A 5,479-nucleotide genomic window follows, 5' to 3' on the forward strand; every position below is an offset into this window, starting at 1 on the left:
GGAAATAATATATCCTGAAGGCATTCTATGTGGAAAGTACAAAATATTTTTAGAAAATTGAATTCTAATTTACTCTTCACATGCTAATGGATACCAAAGTCTAAAGAAATACCATCTAGTAGAAATATATCATGAATCATATATGTAATTTAAAATTTTCTAGTAGCCACATGAAAGAGGCAAAAAGAAATAAATGAAATTAATTTTGACAATACATTTTATTTAACTCAATGTATATAAAATGTTATAATTTGACATGTGTACAATATTTAAAAATTAATTATGTTTTAGATTCTTTTGGGAGGTTCTAAACCTTTACATTTTTTTCACGTTTTAAAACTTCATTTGCATATTTTAAAAATCGTGCATTCCAGTAATCAAAATCATTTGGACAAAAAAACGGCACTCCGATTAAACTGCATTTTAACAGCCTGCGGGATGCTCTAGATCTCACCGTCCTCCCATCCCACCCAGCTTCTTCCTTCACCAACATGCAAGTCATTTTCCTTCCCTGCCAGCCAGACAGACAGGCAGATGGGAAGGGCAGGCGCCTTCGTCGTCAGTAGTTCTCCATTCTTTGATGTGAAAAGGGGCAGCACAGTCATTTAAACTTGATTCAGGGGATCCCTGGGTGGCTCAGTGGTTTGGCGCCTGCCTCCGGCCCAGGGCGAGATCCTGGAGACCCGGGATGGAATCCCACGTCGGGCTCCTGGTGCATGGAGCCTGCTTCTCCCTCTAACTGGGTCTCTGCCTCTCTCTCTCTCTCTCTCTCTGTGTGGACTATCATAAATAAATAAAAAATAAAAAGTAAATAAATAAACTTGATCCAACCGCTTTGCATCTTACAAAGGTAAACAGCTAAAAGAGGCAAAACAAGAAGGCAATACTGTGCGGTTGGCGCAGCCTCACTGCGGTGGTCCTGCTTGCTTCTCCGGTTCAGTCGCTTCTTTCGAGGGCAGCGGATTTTTCTCTTGCGTTCCTGTCTTCTTCCATTTCGACTCCTCGAATCTCTCGATCTCAGCCACATCGGGTTTGGCAGACACGGTTGCAGAACAAGCCGGGCGAGGCGCAAGCGAGCTGGAGAGAGGAGAGGGATCCGCTCTGCGCTGCGGTCCCTGCCGAACCGGCTCTGAATCTCTAGAATCAGAGGAGTGTTTCCGTTTGTATCTCAGTTTGAACCAGTTACACTCCAGGTGCGGTGCTAGAACTATGATATCCATATTCAAAAAAACAAAAAAAGAATTTAGACACTGACCTTACAACTTTTACAGAAGTTAACTCAAAATGCACAACTATAAAATTCCTATAATATAACACAGCAGAAAATCTAGACGACTTTGCATAGGGTGATGACTTTGTAGATACAATACCAGAAGGACTATATGAGAGAAACACCAGGAAGTTGGACTTTCATTAAAATTAAAATTTTCTGCTCTGCAAAAGACAATGTTAGGAGAATGAAAAGACTGGGAGAAAATAGTAGCAGAATTGAAAAAGGACAGTTATCCAAAATATCCAAACTACTTATAAAATTCAACAGTAAGACGACAATCCAATTTTTTAAAGGACAAAAAAATCTGAACAGATATCTCACGAAAAAAAGCTATACAGATAGCAAATAATTATATGAAAAAGAGAAAAAGCTCAACATCATATGCGTGAAATTACAAATTCAAAAAACAATAAGAGACTACGATGTGCCCATTAGAAAGGCTAAAATCCACAATACGGGTAATACCAAATGCTGACAAATGTGTGCAATAACAAGATCTCATTTCATTGCTGGTGAGAGTGCAAAATGGCATAACCACTTTGGAAGACAGGCTAGTGATTTCTTCCAAAACTTCACATACTCTTAAATGATCCAGCAGTTGCACTCCTTGGTATTTACTTAAGTGAGTCAAAAACTTAAGAAACTTCATACACATTTTTATAGTAGCTCTACTCCTAATTGCCAAACTTACAAACAACCAAGATGTCTTTCAGTAGATGACTGATAAACTGTGGAATATCCATATAATGAAGTGTTCATTCAGCTATTAAGCCATGAAAAGTTAAGCTTTTGAAGGAAACTTCTATGCATATTGCTAAGTAAAAGAAACCAACCTGAGAAGAATACATAGTATATGGTTCCTACTAGCTGACATTTTGAAACAGGCAAAATAATGGAAACAGTAAGATTGGATTGCAGAGGTTCAGAGAGACGGAGAGATTAATAGGTGGAGCACAGAGGATTTTTTAGGACAACGAAAAAAACCTCTGTATCATACTGAGATGATAAATAAATGTCATTAGACATTTGTCAAAACCCATGGAATTTATAACATAAAAAGTGAACCCTAATGTAAACTATGGTATATAGTTAATAAAAATGTATCAGTGTTAGAGAGGCCCTGGGTGACTCAGCCAGTTAAGCATCTGACTCTTGATTTTAGCTCAGGTCCTGATCTCAGGATCATGAGATTAAGCCCGACATTGGGCTCTGCACTGAGTGTGAAGTGGGTTTGAGATTCCCTTCTTCTCCCTTTGCCCCTCCTCTAATGTATTGGCATGTGTGCACGTGTGGCATGCTCTCTCTCAAAATCTCCCTTCTCTCAAAATCCTCTTTAAAGAGTATCAAATAAATAAATTTACAAAATATCAGTATTCAATCATCAATTGAAACAAATGCACCCACCAATGTAAGATATCAGTAATAAGATTCATGGTTGGCGAAGGGGAAAGAGGACAATGGGAACGTTCTGCACTTTCTGCTCAATTTTCCTGTAAACCTACAACTTCTTTAAAAAGGGTCTGTTAATTTTTTTAAGATACCCAAAAAAGCATTTGTTGGTGTTTTAAAATATTAGACCACAAGGCTTATAAATTCATAGTTTGCTAGAAATGATCAAGCCAAGAGATAGCAAATACCTCCCCCTAGTGGTCCTGAGGCAGAAAAACTAAAAGTGTATCAATCAAATAAAGGCAAGGAAAAAAGAATAGCCCTATTAGGAGAAAAAGGCACTTTTAGAAACAAATTTAGTCTCAAATCTGATAGATATCCATAAAATCCAAGTTAGAACTCACATAGGAAGAATGTTGAGGAAAGGTCAACATCTAAGGAAAATCAGAAAGTGTATAAGCAAAGGAAGTGATTGATGCCTTATACCATAGGAGTGACCTGGAAAGGAGGAAACAAAATTCCATAACTCCTCCAACTTTCTAAGTACTCCCTTGGGTAAAAAGACCCATACAGTCAGGAATGAAATCACACTAAAAGAGCCATAAAATGCAGCCTCATTCTCCCAATGAAATATTGGCAGACCTCACCAATTTGTAAACATTCAATCTAAGATGTTAGGAGCCACATTCAGGAAACTTAACAGAATTAAGCAAACATAAGTTGAACTTTTAATTATTAATATATCTAAAACTTTAAATTTGTAAAACTAAAACTATGTACCTAGCATGAAATGAAAGTGGTAGATTTTAAACCACACAAGACAAATAATTACAATTATTAATTTCAGGAAAAAAATTAAGAAAGAGGCAAACCAAGAAACAGACCCTTAACTATAAGAGAACAAACTGATGGTTACCAGAGGGTCGGTGAGTGTGGGGATGGGTTACACAGGTGATGGGGATTAAGGAAAGCGCTGTGATGAGCACCAGGTGATGTATGGAAGTAGCAAATCACTATTTTATACACCTGAAACTAATATTATATATATGGTAACTAACTGGAATTTAAATAAAACTTAAAAAAATTTTAAATTAAAAAAGAAAGACCAACTAGTTTGAATTAAACTTCCTTTAAATCTATAACCACAAGAAAACAACACATATAAGAACATCTTATATTCCTTCTGGAATCTACTAAACATTTTTAGAACCTAAGAGCCTATACCATTTTATTTTGGTGTCCCTGTGCATCTGAGACTAGGACAATTTGAGAAGTCATAGAAAACAATCCTGGAAGAAAGTTAGGACATATAAGATCACTTTCTGTGCAGATAATGCCCTCCTTCCCACTACCATTTCAGGTGGATAGCCGTCACTGGTTTGGTGGACATGTACATGTTGCAGACTGCATCCTCAGTACCCTGGGAGCAACTTCCTGAAAGGCAATATGTATTTCTTAAAACTTTTCATGTCACCCTAATTCTAAGCTTCTGACCTATGTTCTATTTATTAGGTCTTTTTTTCTTTTTCAGCTGTGTCTAATCTGCAGCTAAACCTGTCTACTGTTTTCTAATTTGGTTTACTGGCATTTTCAATTCTAGAATTTCCGTTTGGTTCTTTTTGAAATCTGCTATACTCTATCTATAGTTTCTTGGTCCCCGACCAGTTTTTCAAGCTTTGCTTTTATCTCTTTGAATATAGTCTCAGTTTTTTCAAAGCAAAGTATAATCCTAGTTATCTTGATTCTAATTTGGTCTCTCCTGTTTTGTTTTTCTTCTCTTTCTTACTCATGTGATCTTGCCTCCTATTGAATCAAGTTATCTTTGATAGCAGGTCAAATGTTGTTACTAAAAATCTTTGTAGAAACAAGGCCAGAGAATATTTTTGTTTGTTTCTGCTAGGAGCCCAGAGGAACATCAGTTTATATCATCTTCACTCAATTTGAGAGTTTGAGATTTTTCTGGTCCACTCAGATAATAGAAAGCCTGACTGCAATTGTTCCAGGACTTACTTCATTCTGGTGCACCCCTAACAACAGCAGACAGTAGCTCCCCAGGGCTCCCATCTTTGGTGGGTCCTAGATTTTGACTGCTGTCCCCCTAGCCTAGCCAATCTATTAAACATGTAGGTCAGCCAAGTCCAAATTTGCCACCAGCCCCAGGGCAAAAATGGCTCTGAATGCTGGACTCCCCTCTTTAGATTTCTTTTTTTTTTAAGATATTATTTATTTATTCATGAGAGACACAGATTGAGAGAGAGAGAGAGAGGCAGAGACCCAGGCAGAGGGAGAAGCAGGCTCTATGCAGGGAGCCCAATGCGAGATTCAATCCCAGGTCTCACGCCCTGAGCCAAAGGCAGGCGCTAAACCGCTGAGCCAACCAGGGATCCCCCCCTCTTTAGATTTCCATCCATCTCCTGGATCTTGGCCTACTAATTCCTCACTATGTGATTAACTCTTGGATGGTTTAAATTTTTTTCAATATATCATTCGTGGTTTTAGTTTTCTCAAGCAGAGAGAATCTGCCTAAATGACTTAATCTACCATTACTGAAACAAGAAATCCATTTCTAATCTTTATTTCTAACCCATTCCACAGTATCTTCAGCAGAGGGCAGATCTACTAACAATCAAAAGGTGTATACTGCTTGTCTACACACTTAATGCAATCTCTATCAAAATATCACCAGCATTTTTCATAGAGCTAGAACAAACAATCCTAAAATTTGTATGGAATCACAAATGACCCTGAATAGTCAAAGCAATGCTGAAATAGAAAAGCAAATCTAGAGGCATCATGATTCTGGATTTCAAGCTATAT

The 5,479-nt window shown here is 37.6% G+C and overlaps 1 long non-coding RNA gene across 1 annotated transcript; it reads right to left on the bottom strand.

Moving 5' to 3' along the window:
• Nucleotides 1–316: 316 nt before the first annotated feature.
• LOC140603518 (uncharacterized) lies at nt 317–4,097 on the bottom strand. Its single transcript, XR_012006496.1, has 3 exons — nt 4,015–4,097; nt 888–1,137; nt 317–780 (listed from the first exon to the last, which is right to left on the bottom strand). It is a non-coding gene; the product is annotated as an uncharacterized lncRNA (long non-coding RNA).
• Nucleotides 4,098–5,479: the final 1,382 nt, after the last annotated feature.

This window comes from Canis lupus, chromosome 14, assembly GCF_048164855.1.
Source record: "Canis lupus baileyi chromosome 14, mCanLup2.hap1, whole genome shotgun sequence".
NCBI classification, from domain to species: domain Eukaryota; kingdom Metazoa; phylum Chordata; class Mammalia; order Carnivora; family Canidae; genus Canis; species Canis lupus.